This window comes from Lissotriton helveticus, chromosome 1_1 (genome assembly GCF_964261635.1).
Source record: "Lissotriton helveticus chromosome 1_1, aLisHel1.1, whole genome shotgun sequence".
Lineage (NCBI taxonomy): Eukaryota > Metazoa > Chordata > Amphibia > Caudata > Salamandridae > Lissotriton > Lissotriton helveticus.
In genome coordinates, this window is record NC_136057.1 from 586,710,599 (window position 1) to 586,722,630 (window position 12,032).

Here is a 12,032-nt window from a genome sequence, read left to right on the forward strand (position 1 = left end):
AGTACGACCCAGTGACCTGCTGCCAGATCATAGCTGTCTGTGCCATCCTGCACAACATCGCCACCCGCAGGGGGATACCCATAGAGGTGGACGGAGAGGATGAACTATGTGCACAGCAACCCCCCCCAACACCAACAGGCGCATGTGCCCAACACAGCAGAAGGGCAATGGAGGTGGACATACATCACATGGCATCATTTCTGAGACAGGTAAGAGAGTGCCTTGACAACAGGATTTCATTTGGAAGGGTTTAATGGAAATAAACACCTGACTGGTGCAGAAATATGTAACTCAAACATGATGCAGCTGCAGTAGAAGTTTAACTTAAATTGTCCCTTCTCAACACAGGTGATGCTTGTGGCACTATAGTTGGCCCATGGTTACGTCACCATGGATAGTGTGACTTTGCCACATTTTAACTTGCGTTTGCCGCGTACCCCCAGTCTCTTGTCCTGTTACTCCTCCGCTTCCCCACGATGGGTGTCAGTGGCTGTTGCGCTGTGCACACTGCGCCTCCTCCGGCTGGTCTCCGGCAGGGAGACGCTGCTCACACTGAAGGCTGCCTCACTCCCCTTATCCACTCCCATACTGCTGACACTGGCTGACCCAGGCTGCAGTTGCTCCACTGCAGTGGTCACCCTCTCAAGGGCCCTTGCCACATCCCCACAATAATGCCCTAGGTACACTTGCAGGGACACGGACCTGCCGGTCAGCACAGCTGTGCTGTTGCAGAGCTTATTGATGGCCTTGTTGGCGGAATTCACAGCGAGCATGATCTGCTTGTGACGCCAGCGCTCACTTTGTTGGCCTGTGACTACGGCACGTGTCAGTTCCTGCAGGCAAATCTTGATCTCATTGTTGCCCGCAGCTACGGCAGTGGTGTGCTCACGCACAGCGTCAGTCATGTTGCCTAATTTGTTGCACAGTTTTGTCATGGAGAGTTTCATTGCACCCATGTGTCTCCCCTGCAGGTGCTGGACACGCAGCATCCAGGTCTCAACAACTCCGTACCCTTTGAACTGATCCAGAGCCCTCTGTCTGACACGCTGACGTGCTGCTGTTTGGCTGGTTGGAGTGGCGACAGCCTGGCGTGGGAAATTTTGGGGTGCTGAACTCTGCTCCGACTCCATCTCGACCAGGGAGGGAACATCTGCCCTGCGGCTCTGCGGAGTTGCCTGCACTGGTGGTGGTGGTGTCTTTGCCCGCGAGGATGGCGGTGGTGGTGGTGGTGTCTTTGTCCGCATGGATGGTGGAGGTGTTATCCGCGGTGGTGATGAAGGGGAGGACATGGCTTCATGTCCCTGTGAGCACTCCGCATCGGTCAACACTGGTGTCTCAGATATGACGAGGCGGCCACTGTCGTCAGAATCCATGGTGGATGCACCTGTGTGTGAAACAGTGCATAGTTAATATAAATGTATTGTATGTGGATATAGCAATGTTGTCTCTAAATAAAGTTTTTTTTGGACAGACATTTGGCCCTTTGCTGCTGTATTCATTTCATTCACCTCTGGGATCAGACATGCACTCATTCATGTATTGACTACAACTCCCATGGTGCAACACTGTGGTGAGGGTATGTGTTTAAGGCACGGCTACATGTGCACTGGGTCTGGCATGGGGGAGTGGGCAGGGATTGACTACACACTGCATTGCTACGCTGCCATGCATCTTACCTTGTCCTCCTTCCGCAGCACCAGAGGTGTCCAGATGGGTGACCCCCACAACAGCTTCCGGTTCTATGGTAGACTCCACTAGGTCCTCCAGGGCTGTGTTAGGTGTCACATTGTATGTGCCCCCGCCTGTGCCAGCAGCATCCTTGACCCTCTGCGCAATCCTCTCCTTGGTCTTTTACGCAGGTCATACCAGCGTTTTTTTAAATCGTCGAATGCTGCGGTGGGTGACTCCGCAGGCATTGACCTTGTCCTTGATGCGTAGCCACATCTTTCTTTTCTCAGCCTCAGGCACCTTGAGCGACAACTTCCCAAAAAGTTTGTCATTGTTGCTGGTCACACACTCAATCAGGATTTCGAGTTCCTTATCTGAGAACTTGCGCTTTCTCTTTCTGTGTGTGTCCTTTCCCAGCTGGGGGGGCCTCCTTCTCCATCTTGACCTGCTTGCCTAGTCCTGATTGCTGCTGGTTCAGTCTGGCTCCTCAGCTCCTGTGCTCTGCCTCCTCCTCTGAGCTCCTCGGGCACTGAATGGAGCATGGGCTGTCTTACTTCCTGGTTGTGATGTCATCTGCCTGCTTCCGATGCGTTGCGTATTTTTACCGTTTTCGCTATTACCGATTTCGCAAATACCGGATTCACTAATACCGAATCGGTATTTGCTAATTCGGTATTTGCTAGTCTCTCTAACGTACTTTCGCTATTTAATACCGATTTTTACCGATTCGGTAATTAATACCGAATTCATTGATGCATCGCGGTTTGCATGTCCTTAATAGCGATTCCTTATTTTTCGCTATTAACGACATGGAATACCGAATTTTGATGCATATGCCCCATAGTACCTTACATAAACCTCGCAATTCCATCTGCTTAATTCATAGAATATCCATAGCACTGACACCTCCGTAACATTGGCACTTCCACAAGGGGTTGGTGTTGCAAAGGAAACTTACCCGCTGTACAAACTTGCTCATTGCCAAATTCTTCTGCTGTGTTGTTACTGAAAAGAATTGCTACTGATCCAGCTTCATCTGGTGTTTTATTATGGTTTATTAGCAAACATAAGAGCAACACCAAATAGACCAGGTGACATAGAGAATATTCCAGACCCAATTAAAGAACATAACTTGAACATAACATTTGGCTAAAAAATGTATGTTTTTCAAAATAGTTTTGAGGAAGCTAGACTACTAATATCTCAGGGTTAAGGATAGCTTGACTGACTTATTATGACGGTATTAGAATTTTTATTATTGACATTCACAAAATTCTCTTTCTAGCCAATTTATATAACAGTAACATTGATGAGCTTTTGAGGCATACATAGCAAAGTACTCTAGCACCTGCTTCTTGCAACTTAAACTGCTCAAAATATTCAACCTTTTTTGAGATGGAACATCTTATGCCAGTTGTAAATTCCTTGGTACAATCATGGCATGATTATAGCAATTTAATATACCTAGGTCATACAGACAAATTGATATGAAGGCTGCAGAAAGTTCAAAATCCAGCAGTGAAACTCATTATTTGTAGAGGGAAAATGTATTATATAATGACAATTTTGAATTATTTGCATTGGCTGCCTGTTAAAGAACATGTTTTGTGTAAATCTCTTCTTATCACCAACGAGGCAATCCAACAAACCTCCCCTGATTCGATGATGACCAAATTTGTTCATTCTAAGCCACAACATACTTAGTGATTTACCAAACAATAGTTGCTGAAAATACCTAAGGCCTAAATCATAACCGTTAGTGATAGGACTTTTGCAATTGCCTTAGTATGGGCTTGAATACCCTTTCATTTGATCTATATGCTCTTCCTCACTTCAAATGTTTTCAAGGCAAACTAATAACCCTGCTTATTAATTGTTAAGTGTGTCCTGGTAGCATTTACTTTTCCCTTTTCTATTTACTAATGGAATTGTGTTCTTTGATCTATACCAACAAGAAACCACATTGAATGTTGCATGCTACGAAAATGAAATAACATACATAACTAGGATCGTTGCAAGTATAAATCCTTCCAATGAATGCATTTCATGTTTGCCACCAGCTTTCATACCCAAGTGTAAAGCGGCAGCCTGCTACTGTGCTCACCATTTGTAGATGATACATGGTGGGAGGAAGTGGATTATTAGCTGGGTGGACAATAGTCTACTACTAGCAATAATGCCACTATTCTTGTTAGGTCCAGTTAAGGTTTCGGGAATTTAATCCTAAATCCAAGCCCCGCTAGCTATGGCAGAGGGCAGACAGGCTTAGCTTAATAAAATGTGTAAAGCATTTAGAACAACTAAAACTGTTAACAAGTACAATATGCGATACAATAAAAATCCTACTCCAGTTTATAAAAATGTACCATACTTTAATTAACAGATTGACACTTAGATATGAATTTTGTAATTCAATATTAGTGCCCAAAATGTACATAACGCAAACCAAGGGCAGCTCCTTTGCAGGAGACCGGGACAAAGGTAAGGTTTAAGACTGACTGATATAGAGCGTGGGTCCAATATGAGGCCCATGTTGCTCTCGGTAAAAGAGCTACCTTCAAACTTACAAATGTTCTGAGAAGGTGGAGCTTCAGTAGGGCAAGGTGGAGCTTCAGTAGGGCAAGGCAGCCAGCTGGATCTGAAGAGGAACTTGTTGATTGTGGGTTGATGAAGGATGAGATCTCAGTGAAGCCATTGACAAAGTTGGGAATAGCTTCAAGCTTACATCTAGGAAGTCGTCAACTTCGATTGGATGGTGCTCGGCATAGATTCTGGTGAGGATATGTACCTTTGAGCTTAGTCTCTATTTTAGAAATCAGATTCCTTCAGTGGGGTAAGGTTGCAGGCTGTGACCGGAGAGGGTTTGATGTTGTTTGATGCCGATCAGCATCAGGTCAGCTGAATTGGATATGCTGATTCAGATAAGAACGTAGAGGAAGCTGCGGCAAAGGCACTTACCTGCTGTGGCTGCCTCCTCCTCGCCATGGCCACTCTCCTTCCTCGTCCTTGTCCTCGCCGTCCTTGTCAATTGGAAACCCCCACGTTGCACAAGGAGCCAGCAGCCACAGCAGATAAGTGCCTTTTAAAAAATTATAATTAATTAGGGAGGTTGGAGGGGCTGGCTAACACTGCTCCACCATGGAGTCGGAGTCTTGCCTAAACTCCGTGTTCGCAAAGGAGCACGTAGTAGGCAAAACTCCATAAATTCTGCTGGTAGAGCAGAGTTAGATGCATAGGCCTTAATAATAAACCTTTTGCCTGGTCTAAAACTCCATTTATTAATGTTTATAAATCACTCCAAAAATAGGCCCTACATGTCCATAGGGCAGGGTGCATGGTACTTGAAATACAGGGCATGTGTATGTTATGTTTCAAATGTCCTGGCTGTAAAATGAAAACCTTTAAAGTAATTTTTCACTGCTGCAAGGCTAGCAGTCCCAAATGAAAGCCCTGAGTTACATACTTTTATTACACTGTATTATGCCTAATTTAAGTTTAAGCGTGTTAGACCTGCCAGCCTTAGGGTGATATTTCCTCAATTATTTTGCCTTCCTCCTCCATTTTTTACTGATCTTGTTTTTGCTCGTCTTAGGACTCTGCAAACTTTACCACTGCTAACCAGTGCTAAAGTGAATGTGCTCACACATGAAATCATGGTACACCCACTTATGCCCAAATGGCATATTTAATGTACTTGTAAGTCCCTAGTAAAGTGAAACTTCATGTGCCAGGGCCTAAAATTTAGAAATGATATCACTGATTGTTCCACCCCTTTAACTAGCCCTTTAAACACACCTCTGGCCTGCCATTGTGGCATGTCTGCAGTTACAAAACTGCCATTTCGAAGGCAGGGTGCTGTCTATTTAAAAGGTTGGACATGTAAATTAAGTTTAACATGTCCTGGTAGTGAAAAACTCTTAAATTCATTTTTGTCATTACTGCAAGGCATACCCCTCCACTATAGACTAACATTGAGGTTACCTTTTTAGATTTAATAAGCTGTAATATCCAAATAGGATCAAGCTACCCAGTCATGTTTGGTGTCTTTAGATTTGTAGTAAAAAATACTAACTTATGGTGAAGTCAGATTTTAAATTACAATTTTGAAAATGCCTCTTTTAGAAAGTTGCCATTTTCCTTCTTTAGCCCTTTAGTGCTTGCAGCCTATGCCCCGGTCAAATGACTAGGCTATGCTGACAATTGAGCTTTATGTATTCCTCTTAGACAGCCACACACAATAGAGAGCTAAAGTGTGCCTGGATGGGCCATCACTGGCAGAATGTTACAACTTTCTCCACCTGAAGCAATGCTATAAAGAAGGTTATTAACAAACATTGGAAACCTAGTGTCGGATGACATTGGTCAACCCATGCAACCCATGAACTCTTTTAAAACAGCAAAGAGTATCAAGGATCACGTGGTCCACTCCTTCTTGGAAACTAAAGAAGAACCCACAATTCAATCACTGTGGAATCTGCCACCGATAAAGGGACACTACAAATGCGGGCATTGCAAAGCATGCCACACTTCGATTCAAACCAAGAACTTCATCTACAAACAACACATGATTGCCCTACAATCCTTCACAAACTGCAACTCCATGAATATTATCTATGGTATTATTTGCCCATGTGGTTTCCATATGTGTAGGCCAGACACAGCAGAAAATCAAGGCCAGAATATTTCAACATCATAGTAGGATACGGTGCTCGGTTCAAGGGGCACCATTAGTTGAACATTTTCAATAAAGGGACACAACCCTGACCCAGCTACAGTGGCTGGTTATAGAGAAAGCTGAACTGGGACCAAGAGAGGGCAACATTGCATTAATCCTAAACACATGTGAGTCCAAATGGATGGTGCGGGCTGGACAGCATTACCTACGATCTCAATTAATTGGATAAAAGCAATGCCCAATTGGCATGCCTAACCAATGAATGATCCGAACGTATGGACACATATCCTACATGGATGGCACTTCCATGGCCATCTGGTGAACATCAGTATCTTGAAGCCAAGCTAGGCCCTAAACCTCCTATGTAACCATGTGAAAACCTAACATGAGCTTGTCATTTCCCCTAGTCTTCATATGAACTTCAGGATCTTTGTTAATTGTATTGGCCTACACTCTGGATGGAATGAGGTTCGTCTCCAGGTATCGGCTTTGCCCACTGATCTGACACTCCTGTTCAGAGACAATGATCTTACATATTAACCAACACAAAGTTGTGACATTTGTGTGAAATGTGAGCAGTAACACCTCTCTAGGGATATATACTTCTAGGTAACAAATATTGAATTTAAATACATCCTTATTAGTGTTGCATTACTGTGATATGTGAGCAGTTATGATTTCACCATGTCTATTCTGGGTTACAATACTGTTTATTATAGACCTCCCTCATGGCATTATTTTCACATGCGCTTCAATCACTATGTATGAACATTAGGATCTGACCGATGTTATGATACTTGCTTGCGCTCTAGTAACTGTATATCTGTGATACGCATTAGTGCATTAAGGTCCTCTCCACAGAAAATGTTTAACTTTGAATTGCACTTTATGTTTGCCATTGATTGGTATAGCTGATTTAATATACATGAGACTTATGACAGCTGAGTCTGTCTTCACGGTTAGTTGGTCTACTCCAACACCGGCATCCAGCGTCTGCACCACGTTGAACGTCACGCGGCTCCCGGCTTTTCCCGCACTACGGCTCTATTTAGTGGAGCCGATACACCGGCGATATCTTGGTCATAACTCTTGGTGAACCTTAGAATCATCACGGTGGGTTCACCCGCATACCTCTCCTAGAATGAGTTTGTTTAATTCAGGCACTTCTGCTTTAGTTAGATCGAGCATGTCTCTCTTAATATCGCTTCAATTTTTAATGCACTCTCTTTTCCAAAAGGTAGCACTTGATGCTAGCAGACGGCCCGAAGAGTGCGTCCGTGAACGCGTCCGAGAATGTGTGTGTTAAATTTAGGCACTTTTGCATCAGAAAGATCGTGCACGTCCCTTTTAGTATCGCGTTCACTTTTAAAGTACTGTTTTCCATTAGTTACAACTTGACGCTAGCAGGCGGTTCTCAGCATAAGAATGCATCAGTCTAGGCTTCTGTCTAATTTGACACTCTCCTCCGCCCTCCGCCAGACTGAGCACTTTTTCAATGCAGTAGCGCACCCACTGTGTCAAGCACTCGGCGAAAATTCTGAACGTGCATGTCTGTCCCACTTTAAATTTCCCCGGGCTGACATTCTAATGCTTTTATGTTCCCTTTTCCCATGTCTGCGCAGTGGTATTGAGACCACTCCGGCCGCTGAATGTAATTTCTTGCATTTGTGTCTCTACACAAACCGGGTCCTGAATTTAGCAATGTTTTAATGTTTTTATGTTTTCCCTCCTCAAATTAGGATTACAGATCCCTCAGATTAATTCAGGGATCTGCTCCTACTCTTATGATATGGGATTCTAACCACAGATTACTGGATTAAAGCCTATTGAGGGCAACATTGATGGACCAGAATTATAGGCTCTATTACATCTTATGAGTAAGTCCTTCACTATATTAGGCAATTTTTCACTTGCCAAACCTCTGAGCTTTCACAGCTTACTGACAGACACCTTATTTTTGCAGGTGTTCCTCACGCTCTTCTTTTCACTTTTATCTTGGAGCCGCGTAGCCCATACGACCTAACAACATTCAATTTTGTGAGGTCCCTCCTTATCCACAGTAAATATAGTGACCAGTACTCATTCATGTCACTGTCTTACTCTATTTAGAAATGGATATGACGATCCATCCTTTTATTTTACGCATAGTTGCCCAGTTCTTCCCACTCCCACATCAGTTCTGAGGAAGACCCCATCAGTAATGGCTAGAAGAACCTAAATTCGTACAGGGGTTGAAAACGTTGACTCGTCATTGATGTCAGTTCCTTCAACAGTACTTGCTTTACTATGAACTCTTGTGTTACATGGCGATGGAATTTATTGTATACATGTGTTATATATTATGACTTAAGTTTTTGGCATTGAATAGATATACCTGAAAATTTGATTGTGATATTCATCACCACTTATTCTTCACGCACCTCACTACCTCACTTGAATCACTTTCCTTCCACCTATTCATCTGGGCACTCCAATGATAATTTTGAAATGTTTTTGCTCTAAAATGTCGCTCTTACAAACTGTAACTTATGTTCAGTGTGATTAAATAACACTGTAGCATCAGCATAGTTATTCTTTGACTTTCTATTTAAAATACTACTGTATGTTTTCCACTGTTTTGATGTTATAATACTGGGACCACCATACTTTATACTGCCAGTCTCATGACTGGGTGTAGATGACAATTGAGCTTAATGTATTACTCTTAGACAGCCGCAGACAATAGAGAGCTAAGGTGTGCCTGAATGGGCCATCACTGGTAGAATGGGAGGAAGGAGCTGTGCACAGCCCCAATTATACTTGAATAGGCTGTGGCTTGCTTCACACACAGGGCTGCATATTCCCTGTAGTTAGCATGGAGCCAGGACAGGGAAGGCAGGGTGCTTGGAGACTTCAAAGGGAAACCTCTGGAAGCTTCTCTTCCACTTCAAAGACACAACCGGGTATAATTACTCGACCTCAGATACCAACTCCTCAGTACACTTCTGGACCTGTGGATACTCTGCCAGGAAGAAAGACTGCTGAGCAACCCAAAGTAGAACCAATTAAACACTGCTACTGCTTGGATCGGAATCATTACAAAGACTCATGTCGCATTGCAGCCCATTGCCGCATCGGAACCACCACTTTCCTATGCATCCCCAGGCCCTTGTACCCTCTTCAGCTTCAGCCTCTGCGACAATTTAGGACTCCGCATTGCAGCCTCGCATCTCATCATGCCAACTGCGCAACACATCCTCGACTCCAGACTTTGAATCGCAAGCCCTCGTCGATGGAATTTCCGATGACGATGCACCGGGCCCACTTACTGTAGCCTTGCCACATCTTGGAACCAACACATGGTTTCAGCTGTGCAACACATCTTTGGCGCAAATCCTTGCAACACTCTACAAGCCAGGATTTAGGTACTCTGTTCAATGGGCCTAACTGGGTCCCTGTAGCTAACCTGCTTGCCATCTTGGCCAGCCTGAATTTGAGAATTTGTGCCGGTCCGGCACCACCAGATATCCACAGTATGTGCTTTATCTTAGTTGGTATTTTTACTAAGAAATTTGAAATTGAATATCTTCAAATCTACTGATTGGATTTTTGCCATTTTGGTCCTATTTTTATTTATTACAATTTAATCTGATTTTCTAGCTCCTTTTGTGGTGTGTTTTCACTCTGTTACTGTTCAAAGTGTTGCACAAATACTTTACACATTGCCTCTAAGTTAAGTCTGACTACTTTATGCCAACCTACCTGAGGATTGGGCACAGGTTAATTAAGGGTTTGCTTGTGACTTCGCCCTGAGAGGAGTTTTGGTTGCCGCTGGAGAAGGCTTTCACCCCCCTCAATCAGTAACCAAATTTCTTACAAGGAGTGCTTGGAAACATTATTTAAGGGCTCGTTGTAAAAGTAACTTACAATCCAACTTAATTGTCAAGTTGGAATTTATATTCCTATTTCAAAAATTACACTTTTTGAAAGTTGTCAGTTTCCTGCCTGAGTCAACAGGGCCTTTCTGCAAGTGTTCACTGCCACCCATGAGCTGAATGGCTCCTTGATGAAGTGTAAAGTGCCTCACGGAGCTGAGGAAAAGGGAGAAGGGTTAAAAACTTTTTCAAGTATTTTTAACTGGAGAATCAGTCGAAGACCAAGACCAACTTGGCAAGTCAATTTGCTGAATGTGCGGTCGGTGAGTCTGATTTGCACACAGCTGTTTCCAAACTGGGGTGGCGTGGTGGGCAAAAAAAACAATGGTTTAATCCCATATCTGTTGAATGGAGGTGAATGTTTGCATTGTTCAGTATTCCGTCCATCATCTGTTCTTTTTGTTTTTGTCACCCTAAGTCGTAAGGGTATGCCCAGAAATGTGTCCCATTGCTCACTGCACCACTGGATTCAAGCAAACCTGACTGATAAGGGATGATAACCCAAAACCGGTCCTAGTCTGCTTGTTTCCAGTCCAGCGAGGACCTCGCATGGCATTTTGGGCTGGACTGTCAGGGTCAAGACTGACTGCCCACTATAATACAGCATGGAACAGTGGGTCATCCCACTTCAGCAATAGCCTTTTTTTCACTGTGAGTGATGTCATTCTACTACAGAAAGTAGTTCCCTTAAGTGCCCGGGATTACTAGGACAACGTGTACCTTTTGTGACCAAAAACACTGTTTTGTTTTTTGCAAAAATATATTTTTTTAGATTTATTAGGGCCCGTGAGTTTCTCTATCTATACATTTTTGGGGAAACCATGACAAAAAAACAAGCATTGACAAAACTAAAAGGCTACAGCTCAAATCAAGACCTCTTAGCTTTGCCAGTGCTTGTTTTGGATTGGCAAGGGCCTGGCAACTCCCCCAGCAATTAAACACAATAAAAAGAGACAAATGAAAACAAGCTTTGACAAAGCTAAAAGACTGGCAGGCAAAACCAGACGTTCTGTCATGGCCAATTTTTGCTTCAAGTTTGTCTCCAGCTTCACGACAGGGAACCCTGTATATATGTTTGGGATCCACTTGCACATTGTTTGGGATCTGGGATCCCTTGCTGTTAGCAGGGCAATCTGGCCCAGTAAAATGCTTTTGGTGCCTCTGAGGCACCGCCAAGCATATTCCTAGATTCTTCTCAATCACAGTTTTCAGGGCCATGAGCCAACCATGAAAACTGTGGTAGTGAGGAAACTAAGTCTCCTGTTTCCTCTGGGGATGCATGCCCCCATGTGCTTTCACCCCCTGTTAAAATACGGCATTGTCTTTACCTTTCTAAGGCTCTCCTATCAGCCTTTCAATGTCAGCACAGTGCGCCAGCCAATGTGGGACTACCCGACCTTTATTCCACTCAGAATACAGTAGGTGCTGTCAGTACGGGTTTGGCTGTGTGGCAGCGAGGTGCTGGTATGGTGGTGTGCTGCCACACCGGCAAACTTTTCCTCAGGCCCCTAGCATGCACAATCCGAGTGAACAGGGTCCTATGGAAGATGCTCACCCTGACATACGAGTTACTTCACGCCCATTTACATATCAAAAAATGCAACCTTTCACTTTGAACTACCTTCTGTGGGTGTGTCCTTCCTCTGTAGTTTGAAGCAACTGTAAAGAATAACAAGTATTGGTAAAGACAATAGAATTGGTATTGGACACCAACCTTTACTCAATTCTTTTTTTCTTTCTCATGATTTTTGTTAAATTTTATTGTTTGGGAAGCT